The 15,662-nt window shown below is 49.9% G+C and overlaps 1 protein-coding gene and 1 long non-coding RNA gene across 2 annotated transcripts in view; both read left to right on the plus strand.

The window, feature by feature from the left end:
• The window catches only part of LOC141407563 (uncharacterized), a 40,827-nt gene extending 29,014 nt beyond the window's left edge, over positions 1 to 11,813 (plus strand). The window contains exon 2 of the long non-coding RNA XR_012417089.1: positions 11,784 to 11,813. This is a non-coding gene — a long non-coding RNA (uncharacterized lncRNA). The remainder of the gene's footprint in view (positions 1 to 11,783) is intronic.
• LOC135964672 (SH3 domain and tetratricopeptide repeat-containing protein 1) overlaps positions 1 to 15,662 on the plus strand; it is a 160,055-nt gene that overhangs the window by 139,741 nt on the left and 4,652 nt on the right. The window lies entirely within an intron of this gene.

Consider the following 15,662-nt stretch of genomic DNA (forward strand, 5'->3'; position numbering starts at 1 on the left):
TACCCGCCGTGTTTTTCCATTTGTAAGGGACAAGGATCCAGGAAGGAAAGTATCAGCTTACAAAGGCTTTTGTTACAATTAATCGTTCATGTTCTTTCTTTTGGTATCTTATTCTCTGTTTACATTTTATTTTTATTTTTACTTTTTTTGAGACAGAGTCTTGCTCTGTCACCCAGGCTGGAGTGCAGTGGCACGACCTCGGCTCGCTCCAACCTCTGCCTCCCGGGTTCAAGTGATTCTTGTGCCTCAGCTTCCTGAGTAACTGGGATTACAGGTGTGTGCCACCACGTCCAGCTAGTTTTTATGTTTTTAGTAGAGACAGAGTTTCGCCGTATTGGTCAGGCCGATCTTGAACTCCTGAACTCAGGTGATCCACCTGCCTCAGTCTCCCAAAGAGCTGAGATTACAGGTGTGAGCCACCGCGCCCGGCCGCTGTTTCCATTTTGTAACGCTAGCCTCACCCCAGTGTAGGGTGGTTGGGGTATTGTTCTTCCTGCTTCCTGGTGTATTTTCCTCTGCAGCATTGATCACTCTTTAACATACTTTTTGGTTGTCTGTCTCTACCTACAAAACTATATGTTCCCTGGTATATCACCAGTGCCTGACACGTAGTCAGTCAATATTTGTTGAATGAATGAATGAATGAATGAATGGGCTGAAAGGACCTTCTTCTTCTTTCTTCTGTCACTTCACACCAAATGCTTTTGGAAAATGCTATGTGAACGGGGATCGTAAGCAGGAGAGGTTACACACATTGCTGTGGGATAGCCCATCATCCTCTGATACTTGTCTGGAAGGAGGTGGAGTACTTGAGTAGAAATGATACAAGACAACTTCTTCAGGAAATCAGCCAAGTGTCACAGCTTTTCACATAGGTGTGTGATGTTTGCGTATGTATGTATGAAGAGCTGTCGTGTTCTAGAATCACGGGCCTTTAGATCCCTTGTACAGATAGAAAAGTAAAGGTCGAGGCCCAGGAGTGCTGCAGGCCACTGAGGTAGAGTCCCTGTCTGCCCTTCTCAGTGCCCGGTCACTTCTCACTGCACTCCCCTCTTTACTGCTAAAGCCACTTTCCCTGACTCTGAATGTGTAACCACGAGGGAGAAAATGTACTCCAGGCTCACAGTTTGTGGAGAAAAAGCCCAGCAGCTGAAAATCATGTTCACAAAGTTTGTACCTAGAAAAAGTGGCCATTTCTATCATGTCTTTAAATTTCCCTGTTTCTCGTACATTTTATGAACAAGACAGTAGAAGGAGATTCGGGAACAGCAACTTTAGAACAAGGGGGAAAAAATCAAATCTAGAGCATTTCAGTTTCTGTTTTCTTCTCAGTTTAGGGCTGAGGCACTTTAGCTTTCTGTCTAAAGGACCACTCAAATCTGATTAGAAGCCATTGTGGGCTGGTAATTATCCATAATTTTAGAAAGATGCAGCACCAACTCTGTTCTCTAATAGCAGGCTTATTAATTTTAAATTTGCATGGCAGGAGAAGCAGATGGTGAGGTGGGATAAGCGTTCAGATGCTTGGTCATTGATAGTTTTTTACTTCCATGTATCACATGGGGATTTGGGACCCGGGAAGCCCCCTGAGAAGTGATGATTTTCTGTCCCCTAACCAGCTGGGTTCTTTTTCATCCTGAGCTCAGAAAGATTGCTCCTACTGCAGCCAGGGAAGACAGGTGGTTGACTGGTTAGAAATCACGGCAGGTTATTTTCTCCATGGGCAGTTCGCATTTGGAAAGCAGAGCTATCAAAAAGTTGTCTTCTCTATTGTATTTCAAATCTGGGTGTTTAAAACATTGTGTAAGCAAATTAAGCGTTTCTTTAATGGTAGTTGTGTGTGTTCTTGATGTGAATGAGAAGTGTATTCCCTTGTGAAATCCCTAGGACTTTATAGGAGGATGTGAGCCTTAGAACAGTAGTTGGTTTTCTAGATGATCATGTAGACATGATGCTGAGCACCAGACAAAGATGTCAAGTGATTTAAAAAATTTTTGTCTGAGTTCAGATTTTACACCAATATTTAGAAAATCAGCAAAAGAACTTGGAGGAATGTTCTCAGGCATCCAGTTCAGCCTCCTGCGCACATTGTCATAAAATCCGAGCGTGTGTACAGGGAGGCACATTCCTTTCTATTCTCATCACAGATCCTTCCCTGGCTCTGCACCTGCGTGTCATGCGCGTCCCTGTGAAGAGACCACCAAATAGGCTTTGTGTGAGCAATAAAGCATTTTAATCACCTGGGTGCAGGCGGGCTGAGTCCGAAAAAGAGTCATCGAAGGGAGATAAGGGTGGGGCCGTTTTATAGGATTTGGGTAGGTAAAAAAAATTACAGTCAAAGGGGGTTGTTCTCTGGGCAGGAGTGGGGGTCACAAGGTGCTCAGTGTGGGAGCTTTTTGAGCCAGGATTAGCCAGGAAAAGGAATTTCACAAGATAATATCATCACTTAAGGCTAGAACCGGCCATTTTCACTTCTTTTGTGGTGGAATGTCATCAGTTAAGGTGGGACAGGGCATTTGCACTTCTTGTGTGATTCATCAGTTACTTCAGGCCATCTGGGCATATACGTGCAAGTCACAGGGGATGCGATGGCTTGGCTTGGGCTCAGAAGCCTGACATTGCCCTCTTCCCTACCTTCCCTAGCTTTTCCCTCCTGTGCGGTTCTCTCACAAAGTGAATGGCCTCAGCCACAGCTTCTCTGCAGCTGCATCAGACTGTGGCGACAGGAGTGGTGGCTGCTGCAGGGTCTGCTGTCCCCACGGAGCCCAGTCTTGCTTGCCGCTGCAACCTGGTCACCATTTTGCCCCGAAAGTATGTAATTCTACAGAATGAGAGCCCACATGCTGGGGATGGAGGCGTCTTTATCACGGTGCTCTGCATATTTTAATCTTGGGTGGAAAGTATGGAAAAGTATGTGATACCTGTGGTTGGATGTCAGAAGGACGTTGTGAACTTGATGTGGACTGAGGATGTTAAGGTGCAACAGGCACCCCGGCTTCATTAAATGAGACTTCCCCATCTCCCTGCCAGGCACGCACAGGTGTATGGCCACGTCTTATGTGTTATCCTTATCTAGAGTACGCCTTGTCATCATGCTTAACATTACATGATGATATTCTGCCTCATAGAGTAGGTCCCAAACTGCATTCAACACAGAAATGTACTCTTGCTATTATACATAGAAAATGCTTTCATATACCAAGTGGGAGAGCAGTCCTAAAATCTGGGCTGAAATCGCAGAAGGAAGGCATTGGAAAGCAACAGATTCCCTAGTCCAAAGCTGGTTTTTGATGAACCTAGAAACAGGACCAAGAGAAGTGAATTTGCCTAAGGCCCTGACAGTGTCTCACGGTAGCATCTGAACCTAGCAGTTTCTTGACCTATTTCTTTAAATGATTAGTCAAGCTTCCTCTGATTCCTATATAAACATATTCCTCATTCATTCTTTTGTTTCAGTGAATTATTGCAGTGCTACCACGAAACAGTATTTGAGTCAAAATGTGGCAGTGTTGATCCCTTCCCAAGGATTTTAGTTGCACAGTTTGTCAAAGTTGTGCTTACAGTTTCTTGTTGGTTGCAAGGTGTCCTTTCAGAAGCCAATTGTGTGGTGTATTTATGTTGATTGTTGGAGGTAGTTTGGTTAGAACCTACTTCGAGTGGCTGGCGTGGGCCTGGGGGACAGTGACAGCTGCCTGCTTCATGGGCAGAGATGAAGTAATTGCTTCCTGGGAAGTACCATCCTCCTGGCCACACTCTCCAGCCCATTTCGTTTGTGTTGGTTTCCTTGGCATCTGCACATTTCTGGCTTCATGTGAGTCTCATTGATTTTAGCGTATGACTTCAGGCTGTGGGGAAGAATGGCCATTTTAGCACAGAGATGCACACAAAGGAACAACTGGCTAAATGTGAGTGAAGACATTTTTGGGGGGATTTCATTTCTTTTATTTTGTAACAGGCAGTCTGGGAAGCAGTCTGGACACGTGGCCTGCGCTGTCACAGTTCCTCCTTGTAGGATCACAGATGTTTGGAGATTGTAGTGATAACTGTTATCATTGAGAATGTCATTCTCACAGGCTCTAATAAGTCAGGATGTATTCAGTGTTAATTTGTTAAAGACAACTGTATTTCTAGCCAAATCCATGTGAGACGTTTCTCCTGGCAGTGTTGCTGGGGGGGTATTCCCGTGGCTTAGTCTTAGGGAAGCACACGCCTTTGAATACTGCTGAAGCTGTGAGTACCCAAAGCGCACCGGAGTACTTTTACCATACGGGGTGTTAGTCACTGATACACATCTCAGTCAGACCTGATGGATTCTTGACCCCTTCCTTTTTTAATTTTTTAGTTTTTAATTTTAATTTTTGTTTTTTAAGAGCACAACCCCTCAGGTGGCCACCATGAATCTCTGGTGTTTTCAGTTGGCTGCAGCCTATTTGCCATCTCTGGTTCAAACATATTCGAAGCCTGATGATGCTTTCCTCTGTTCTTCTGCTGTGTGACCCCCGCGCCCACAGGGTTCAAGACTGTCAGAGCTGGGAGCCACCTTCACAACTACCAGGGTTTCCAGAACCTCCTTCCTCTAGCCCTGGGGATGGAAGAGATGTCATCAGAGGTGAAGGCTTATTAGGTTTACATGCCATTGATAACGAATGAGGAGGTTTTCTTTTATATAAGGGGAGCTTCTTAGAACGTGCTTTAGTAGGGTAAAGAAGCTTTTGAGGTTTGCTTTCTCTGGAAAGATAATTTGTGATCCTGCCCTTGTTTTCAACAAAAATATAATTTGCATACCAGTGCATGTTATGTTACTGGGCACTGGCTGACAAATGGTTCTTAACTTGTCATTCACTCAGCCACTGTTTCTTGAATGGCATATGTGTGCCAGCTGTAGTAGGAACTCGCTGGGCTCTAGGACTAACCCTTATGAAACAGAGGTCCTGGGGGAAGCAAAAGCATATAACTATAAACGTTTGAGGTGATATCAGAGGGGGTGCCTATAGGTGCAAAACTTCGTTCATTCATTGCCCCATCTAGGAGGTTTTGTGTCTTAGCAGCGTGTTCCATAGCAACACATCCCTCGATCAAAATATTCATCATATTGTTTTGAAATTCTCTGCTTACGTATGTGTTTTTCCGACTAAGTTTAAAACAGGTTAAGGACAGGCTATGGGGTATGTACTATATATATCTACACACACACATATATTTATATTTATATACATTACCAATGTAAATATACTATATATATAAACACATAAGTATTTCTCCCTCTCTCTATATACACACACACACCACACACATATATACACACACACACATATATATGAAATACACACACACACACACTTCTACTGCCAAGCACAGAAAGTCAAAACTAGGCAAGGGTTCTTTTAGTGTTCATGAAAAAATAGATGTGTTAGTTGAGAGCGTCCTTCAGTTGCCAGGGGAAAGACAGGATGGGTTCACAAAGGGAGACAGTGTTTTAGTTTTGTTTTTGTTTTTGTTTTTTCTTTGTTTAACTCTTGAATTCAAAATACTCCAGACTTATGGAAAAGTTGAAAAAATAGTACAGAGAATTCCCATATACTCTTCCCTCAGATTCCCCAAACATTTCACCCCATTTCTACTTTCTCTTTCTCTCTCTGTGGATATAATTTTTTTTTTTCTGAAATGTTTGAGAGTGGAAGGTAGAATGCAGGGCAGGGTGAAAGGTGGAAGGAGAGACGTGGGTTGGGAGGCTTTTTTTTTTTTTTTAACATTCTGAGATGGAGTTTCGCTCTTGTCACCCAGCCTGGAGTGCAATGGCACGATATCGGCTCACTGTAACCTCTGCCTTCTGAGTTCAAGTGATTCTCCTGTTTCAGCCTCCTGAATAGCTGAGATTACAGGCACCCACCACCATGCTTGGCTAATTTTTTGTATTTTTAGTAAAGGGGTTTCACCATGTTGGCCAGGCTGGTCTTGAACTCCTGACCTCTGATGATCCACCCACCTTGGCCTACCAAAGTACTGGGATTACAAGCATGAGCCACTGTGCCTGGCGATTTTGGAGGCTTTTGCAGTAACCCAGAGCGCTATGATGAGGGCTGGACCTGGTTGGAAATGATGAGAAAGGTGAGAAGTGGTTAGGTCTGGCATAGAGTTTGAAAGGAGAGTTTAAATGGGTTAGATGACAAGAGAGAGACGTGGCTCTGAAGGCATAGTAGCCCTTGCCCTGCTGGGCCGGACGAGACAGGCAGCCTAGGGCTACTACCACACCCTGCGGGCAGCTCAGGACCTGGGCCAGCGGAGGAACCAGGCAGTGGTGCTGGCCAACTTCGGGACCCTGTGCCTGCACGCGGGTGCCAGCAGCATGGCCCAGCACTACCTCCTGGAGGCCGTACGGCTGTTATCGAGGCTGTCCTGCAGGGAGTGTGGCCGGGACTTCACCACGTGCTCCTGCAGCTGGGCCACCTCTGCACCCACCAGGGTCCGGCCCAGCAGGGCAAGGGCTACTATGAGTGGGCCCTTCTGGTCACTGTGGGGATGGGCCATGTGGAGAGTGAGTGCCCCGGTTCCTCATGTGCTCCTTCCGGGGCCACTCAGGTCAGGGCACACCTGGGGTTTGTGATTCAGAAACAAGTGGTGGTTTTTCCACCATTGAAAGTGCTGAGTCATGGCCAGCAGCAGATGTTGGCAAGCGCCCTGGAGACAGGCGGTTCCCACACAGGGCTAGGCTGTCTGCCCTACTGGGGCAGCCAGCTCTTCCCAGTTTGCCCAGGGACCATGCTGCCTTGAGCACGGAAAGTCCTGCGTGCTGGGAATCCCTAGCCATAACCCTGGGATCAAGGCAGGCTCTGCTGAGCTGGGACTTGGGGCCCCTCCATGAGCCAGGCCGTGAACGCCGGTTCTTGTGCCCGTGTTATCTGCTTGGTATGTTGGCAGGCTGCGCACCTGTCATCCCACTTCACAGAGGACACGGGGCGGGTGATTGCCCAAAGCCGCAGAGCAGTTCATGCAAAAGCAGCTCGTTGTGCACTGTGTGCCAGGCCCCACCCACAAATGGGGCTTGTGGGGTCCTCGGGTGGCAGGGACTGAGCGTGGGAATGTGAGCTTTAGGCCAGAGAAGCCACAAAAGGGTAAGTGGTGTGATGGCGGGGCAGCACTTGGCCCCGGGTTAGGGAAGCCTCTTTAGTCTGGGACCAGAGGGTTGAGAGGATTTAGTCAAGTAATAGGTGGTGGGGGAGGGGCTGGTGGTGTAGCCTGTGTGAAGGACCAGGGATGAGCGAGTGTGGGTGAGTGGTGGTGAGTGAGTGGGGGTGAGGGAGCGGAGGTGTGATTGGGGTGAGTGAGTGGGAGTGTGAGCGGGTATGAGTGGGGTGTGAGCAGGGGTGAGCGAGTGGGGATGAGTGAGCGGGGATGAAGGGGGTGTGAGCGGGGGTGATTGAGTGGGGGTGGGTGAGTGGGGGTGAGTGAACGGGAGAGAGAGCGGGGATGAGTGAGTGGTAGTGAGTGAGCGGAAGTGTGATTGGGGTGAGTGAGCAGGGATGAGTGAGTGGGGGTGAGTGAGCAGAGGTGTGATGGGGGTGAGTGAGCAGGAGTGTGAGCGAGGATGAGTGGGGTGTGGTGGTGTGAGTGGGGGTGAGTAAGCGGGAGTGTGAATGGAGATGAGTGGGTGGGGGTGAGTGAGTGGAGGTGTGATGGGGTGAGTGAGTGGGAGCGTGAGCGGGGATGACTGGGGGTGAGTGAGCGGAGGTGTGATTGGGGTGAGTGAGCGGAAGTGTGAGCGGGGATAAGTGGGGTGTGAGCGGGGGTGAGTGAGCAGGGCTTATGCAGGGAGGTGCAGAGTTAGGAGTGGGTGGTTTGGGTGCTGGATGGTGAGAAGCTCTTCTGGAGAGCTAAGCAGGGCCTGGGGCCTCAGGCTGTGGCTTGGCCTTTTCCCCAAGAGCTCTGGGGAGCCATGGAGTGCAATCGAACAGTCACTGCAGACTGAGCAGTGAACAGACAGACAGTAGGTGGGCAGGGCTGTCTGAAATCTAGGCCGCAGAGGATAGATGAGGAAGTTGAGTCCAGGGAAATGGCCGAGACAAGGGATACTGTTGTGGGTCCCCTCTGCCTTGCAGCGGTTTGTCATGGCATAGTGAGACCACTCAGAGATGCCTCCTGTGGCCTGGACCAGAGTCCCAGGGGCTGTGGCCAAATCTGCCCATTTCCCAGCACAGGCCTGGCACCCACTCCTGGCCCTAGGAGGGATGAGATTTTGGAAAGGACCGTGTGAAGGGGCCCCGGTTCAGACCCAGGCTTCTTCCCCAGGGGCATTCTCTGACTGGAAGGAGACCCTCCAGGAATCCAGCGCCCCAGCCCCCACTGCAGCCTCCGGTTGCTCGTGGCATAATAGCCTGTGGCACCTCCTCCTAGGAGGCCCTCCCCAGGGTGCTGGGGGATTCAGACTTGGAAATGCAGGCCAGGGAACGGGGATCATGCTTTCCTGTCTCCCCACCCCGCGCTGAACGGTCGAGGAGACCGAGGGCGGGGCTGCTACCCCACATGCTTACTCGGGGTCATTTTTGAGTCACTTTTGGTAGTTTGTGTCCTTCTAGGAGCTTGGCTGTTGTGTCTAGATGGTCTGATTTGTTGGTGTACAATTGTTCGTAGTGTTTTCATGGAATCCTTTTATTTCTGTCAGGTCGGCAATAATGTTTCCTCTTTCATTTCTGATTTGAGAAACTTGGGTTTTTAATTTTTTATTTATTTCTTTTTATTAGAGATGGGGTCTCATCATGTTCCCCCAGGCTGGTCTTGAATGCTGGCCTCAGCGATCCTTCCACCTCGGCCTCACAAAGCTCTGGGATGACAGGCGTCAGCCATGGAGCTCAGTCTCTGATTTTAGTCATTTGTGTCCCATCTTTCTTTTCTTGGTCAGTCTGGTGAAAGATTTGTTAATTTTGTTATTTTTTTCAGTAAACTCACTTTTGGTTCTGTTGATTATCTCTTTTGTTTTTCCATTCTCTGTATTTTTACTTCCCATTTCCACTCTCATGTTTATTATTTTCTTCCTTTTATTTGCTTTGGGTTTAGTTCATTCTTTTTCTAGTTTCTCAAGGTGGAAGGTTAGGTTTTTGATTTGAGATTTTTCTTCTTTCTTTGAATGTAGACATTTACAGTTATAAATTTCCCTTTCAGCACTGCCTTAGCTGCATCTTGGAATTTTTGATACACTGTGCTATTTTTTTTTTTAAAAGGCAGAATTTTGCTCTAATGCCCAGGGTGGGATGCAGTGGTGCAATCTTGGCTCACTGCAACTTCTACCCAGGTACAAGCCATTCTCATGCTTCAGCCTCCCAAGTAGCTAGTATTACAGACGTGCACCACTGCACCCGGCTAATTTTTATATTTTATTTTTTTATAGAGACGGGATTTCACCATGTTTCCCAGGCTGATCTCAAACTCCTGGACTCAAGCGATCCTCCCACCTCGGCCTCCCACAGTGCTGGGATGACAGGCGTGAACCACTGCGCTGTCCCGGGCTGTGCATTTGTTTGCATTCTTCTCAAATTAGTTTTCAGTTTCCCTGATGGTCTCTTTGACTCACTGGTTGTTTAGGAGTGTGTAATTTCCACATATTTTTGAATTTCTCACATTTCCTTCACTGTTGATTTCCAGTTTCGTGCCAGTACAGCTGAAGAACACCTCTGCTTCGGTCTCAGTCCTTCTCCATTCACTGTGGCTCATTTTGTGGCCTGGCACATGGTCTGTCATGGGGAATGTCCCCTGGGTGCTCGAGAGGACTGTGTATTCAGCTGTTGTTGGGTGGCGTGTGTAACAGATGTCCATTTGGCGTACCTGGTTTCCTGTGTTAATCTCCGGAATGTTTCTGGCACTAGAAAATCAGAAACTTTCCACCGTTCCCAGCGCCCTGGCTTTGGGAGAGGCCAGTGAGCATGTGGCTTGGGAGCCTGGTTGCATGAGAGAAGCATGTGTGGGAACACCAGGGCCCGGCTTTGAACCCCATTCCCCCAACATGATGCCATGTGTGGCAGACATGACGCTTGGCTTTGCTCTCTCAGCGTTCCATCGGCGACAGGGGCTACTTGTGCCCCTGGCCTCATCAGCTCAGGCTGAAGGCAGCCCTGGTCCTGGCCTGAGGGGCTTTGTGAAGCAGAAATAGATGGCCTGGTGCAGGGGCCGAGCCTGGCCAGGACCTCGGCCCTGGGAGTTGTAAAGAAGGCTGGCCTCTACCATGAGCCTCTGCACCAAGGTGTGCCCATGTGACTGTGTGCTCGGCGTCTGCCCTGGCACGGGTGCATGGCCTGTCTGCGCTCAGTCTCCCCGCCTATGGGGCCCAGGCTCACAGAGGTGTGAAAGAGGCAAGCACGGCGCAGGGGCCTCCGAGCCCAGCCAGCCTCGCTTCGATGCTGGGAGACTAACGTCTTCCATTTTGTCTTCTGCCCAGGCCAGTTGCGGGCCGTCCACCGGCTGTGCTACTTCTACAGCACCGTCATGCCCACCGAGGCCCAGTGTGTCATCTACCATGAGTTCCAGCTCTCCCTGGCCCGCAAGGTGGCCGGCAAGGTGCTGGAGGGGCAGCTCCTGGAGACCATCAGTCAACTCTACCTGTCCCTGGGCACCAAGCGGTAAGGGCTGGCTTTGCAGTGGTGGAGGTGGGGGTGGGCAGGGCAGGGAGGGGGGCAAAGGGAAGCTGGCCCAGGACACCAGCAACCCCTCTCCTTTTGATCATTTGGTTCCTTGGCATCAGATGTTTTGAGCTGGTGGGCCTGGGGTCGTCCCAGGGCTGCTGCTGGCCCGTGAGTCCCAGCTTGAGCCTCCCTTGTTGGGTCAAAGGTCATCTCAACCCCAGCAGAGGCAGTACGTGCACTCTGGGCTGTTCTTCCTACTATGATGGCTTTTGTCCTCTGACCTCTGCCTGCCCTGAATCTTCACTCCTGGCCTTCATCTGTCCCCTTAAATGTGACCACAGCAGCCACCTGTGGCTTCTCTCCCACAGAAGACAGAGCCAGTTGTGTCACCTGCTTCCCTGGGACAGGGTTTCAAGGTCTCACGTCCCATATGTGGCCTACTCGGCTTCCCCCAAGCATCCTGACCTGGTGGGGTAACCATGGCCCTGGCCACCCCACCCACAGGGCCCAGTGACATTGCTGCAGTCACACCCCCTCGAGTGTCAGACTTACTGAGAGGGCAGGGAAGGAGCCAGATTCCATGGGGACCCGGGAGACTGCCTCCAGTCTTGGTCTCAGGTTCACAGAAGGAAAATGGGCCAGTGTGCTAGAGCCATGCTTCTCAAAGTGTAGTCCCTGGACCAGTAGAACAGCATCCATGTCACCTAGGAGCTTGTGGCAAGTGGGAGTTCTATGGCCTGCCCCAGGCCTGTGGAGCCGGAAGCTCTGTGGGCAGGGCCAGCAAGCTATAAGGACTGGCCTCCAGGTGACTGTGATGCCTGCACACCTTGAGAACCATCGGCCCAGATAGCCTCTGAACACTAACGGCTCCTGGTGCGTCTGGAGAAGACACAGGTCATGTCTGGGAGGCAGGGGAGATGGACTAGCACACTCCTCCTGCCACAGGGCAGCATGATGCTCGATTCCCTCTGAAGGATGTCCTTCATCTTTTCCATGCCATGTGTGTTCACCCTGGCCCTCCCAGCAGCCTGGGAAGAGCAGAACACTGCACACACAAGAGGGCCGTTCCCAGTCCGCACATTCTAGATTCATCTGTCACCAGACCCACGGGAGGAGGCAGACTGGTTCCAGGAGGATGAGAACCCTTGTTCTGACACCTGTGTCTGATTCCAGGGCCTGCAAATCCACTCTGGACTACACCAAGGAAGTCTGGGGATTTTCATTGACCTTCAGAAGGAAGAGAAGGAGGCGCATGCCTGGCTGCAAGCAGGGAAGATCTATTACATCCTGCGGCAGAGCGAGCTGGTGGACCTGTACATCCAGGTGAGTGGCAAGGGATGCAGGAGGACCCCTGTGTTGTTGACTCTCCATCCACCCATCCATTCATCCTTCCATCATCTATTTACCTGCTCATCCTTCCATCTATACATCCATCATCCATCCATCCATCCATCCATCCATTCTTCCGTCGTCTTCCCATACACCTGTGGGTCCTTCCATCCATCCATCCTTCCATCCTTCCATCCTTCCATCATCCATCCATTCACCTGTTCGTCTTTCCAAGCATCCATCCATCCATCCATCCATCCATCATCCATCCCTCCATCCATCTATCATCCATCCATCCTTTTATCATCCATCCATTCACTTGTCCATCCACCCATTCACCTATTCGTCCATCCATTCACCTGTTCGTCCATCCATCCATCCTTCCATCTATCTTTCCATCATCCATCCAACTGTTCATCCTTCTATCCATCCATCCATCCATCCATCATTCTTCTGTTCACCTCTTCGTCCATCCATTCACCTGTTCGACCATCCTTCTATCCATCCTTCCATCCATCTTTCCAGTATCCATCCAACCATCTTCCATACATCCATGATCCGTCCATTCACCTATCCATCCATCCCTCCATCCATTCTTCCATCCTTCCATCATCCATTCACCTGTTCATTCTTCCATCCATCCATTCATCCATCATCCATCCATCCATCTATCATCCATCCATCCTTCCGTCATTCATCCACTCGCCTGCTCATCCTTCCATCCATCCATCCGTCCGTCCTTCTAGCATCCATCCATTCACCTGTTCATCCATCCATTCACCTGTTCATCCTTCCATTCACCTGTTCTTTCTTCCATTCATCCATCCATCATCCATCCATCCATCCATCCATCCATCCATCCATCCATCCATCCATCATTCATCCATTCTTTTATCATCCATTCATTCAGCCACCATCCATCCACCTGTTCGTCCATTCATCCATCCATCCTTCCATCATCCATCCATCTTTCCATCATCCATCCTTCCATCATCCATCCATTCACCTGTTCATTCTTCCATCCATCCATCATCCATCCATCCATCCATTTATCCATTCATCCATCCATCATCCATCCAGCCATCATCCATCCATCTGTCCATTCATCCATCCATTCTTATATCATCCATCCTTTTATCATCCATTCTTATATCATCCATCCATTCATCATCCATCCATTCACCCGTCTATCCATCCATTCACCTGTTGATCCATCCATCCGTCCATTCATCCTTCCATCAACCATCCATTCACCTGTTCATCCTTCCATCCTTCCATCCATCGACTTGTTCATCCTTTCATCCATCCACCTGTTCATCCTTCCATCCGTCCAACTGTTCATCCTTCCATCCATCCACCATTCATCCATCCATCATTCATCCATCCATCACACTCACCTCCTGTTCATCCTTCCATCCATCCATCATTCATCCATCTATCCATTTATCCATTCATCCATCCATCCTTCCATCATCCATCCATTCATCTGTTCATCCTTCCATCCATCCATCATCCATCCATCCATCCATCCATCCATCCATCCATCATCCATCCATCCATCATCCGTCTATCTGTCCATTCATCCATCTGTCCATTCATCCATCCATCATTCTTCCATCCTTTTATCCATCCATTCACCCGTCTATCCATCCATTCACCTGTTCATCCATCCATCCGTCCATTCATCCTTCCATCATCCATCCATTCACCTGTTTATCCTTCCATCCATCCATCATCCATCCACATATCCATTTATCCATTCATCCATCCATCCATCATCCAACCATGCTTCCATTATCCATCCATGCTTCCATCATCCATCCATCCACCTGTTCATCCTTCCATCCATCCATCATCCATCCACCCATTCATTCATCCATCCATCCATCATCCATCCTTCCATCATCCATCCTTTCTCCCATCCATCCATTCACTGTTCGTCCATCCATCCATCATTCATCCATCCACCCACTACTCTACCTATTACTCCATCCCTCCATTCATCTATCTGTCCATTGGTTTATCCATACATTCGTCTATCCACCATCTAGCCATCAATATGCACATACATCATCTACCCTCCACCCATCCATACATTATCTACCCACCCATACATACATGCAGACATACATACATCATTCCACCCACCCACCCATCCATCCATCCATCCATCCACCCATCCGTCCGTCCATCCACCCATCCGTCCGTCCATCCACCCATCCGTCCGTCCATCCATTCATCCATCCATCCATCCATCCATCCACCCATCCATCCATCCCAAAATTAATCTATCCACACACCCATCTATCCATCCATGTGTCTACATCTCCTCATCCATTCATCCATCCATCCACTCATTCCTAAGCCACTGCTGAGCACCTGTTGTGTGCCTTTTCCCTCCCTCCAACTGGTTCCTGCACATCCTCCCCCAGTGGCCAGCATCTTCTCCCTGAGGGCAGAGGCGCGGCCCCTCACAGTGCCCAGCACCTGCTGGTGTACAGCACATGCTCAAATAATGTGACCACTCAGTTAACACACAGAAGAACTTGCTCCAAGCGACACGTGGCACATCTCCTTACAAAATGAATCTATCATAGTGGCTGTTTTCAGCGGCTTTCCCAAACACAGTGTGATCTGGAACAAATTGTGAAGCTCACCAGCCTGGTGAAGCTTTCGTGATTGAGCACCTGCTATATACCTCCTTGAGCTGAGGAGAGGGATCAAGAGCTCATGGCCAAGAGGGGACCAGGCCCACCCACAAACACTGTTGATGTGGCAGGGATGTGGCAACCCAGAAAGGAGCCAGGGGATGGGGTCCCAGCTATCTGGGGGCCACGGAGACTGGTTTGAGTACAGGCGGAGTGGGCTAGGCCTAGCCCTGGTGGTAGGATTCACGGGTGTCGGGCTCCTGGGCTGCAGCTGCTCAGTCACCTCCTGGCACTCAGGTGCATCAGTTCATTGTCCTCACGCCAGTGGTGGGGGCATCCCTAATGCACAGAGCCTGAAAAATGCTCAGGTGTACCTGTAGTGTGTGAGAGGAAGGAGGCTTGCAAAGGTGGGCGTGGCCACCTCGCCAGGTGTGGGTCTTGAGGGAACTTCTGTCTCCTTTCAGGTGGCACAGAATGTGGTCCTGTACACAGGCGACCCCAGCCTGGGGCTGGAGCTGTTTGAGGCAGCTGGAGACATCTTCTTCAATGGGGCCTGGGAGCGGGAGAAAGCCGTGTCCTTCTACCGGGTGAGTTGGCCTGTGGGCTGATGTGGGTGGGCCTCAGGGGAGCACCTGGAGGGCTGAGGCACAGGTGTGGCAGGGCAGAGGCCTCCCACCTGGAGGCAGGGCCACCCATGCACATGCTTAGTTTCCAAGTGGTCTCACCGGGAATGATATTGACCATGCCCCTGCCCGGGACAAACGTTTGGGGCCTGGATGTGACAATGGCTCTACCCTTGTACCTGATGATCTCAAGCAACCATGAGCTGGAAGTTCTGTCCCCATCTTCCAGATGAGGAAACTGAGGCTCAGAGAGGCACAGGGACATGTCAAAGGACACACAGCATGTCAGTGGGAGGCCCAGGTCTGCTTGCACCCCGAAGTGGGACGGCTTCTCCCTTCCTCTGAGCTCACGGTGTGGCTCAGCCCTGGGCACAGATAAATGCGGTGTTTTTAGAGCAGAGAGGAGTGCTGGCTCCCCCCAGCCAGACCCCCTGGTGCCCAGGTGGGAAAGG

This window comes from Macaca fascicularis, chromosome 8, assembly GCF_037993035.2.
Source record: "Macaca fascicularis isolate 582-1 chromosome 8, T2T-MFA8v1.1".
Lineage (NCBI taxonomy): Eukaryota > Metazoa > Chordata > Mammalia > Primates > Cercopithecidae > Macaca > Macaca fascicularis.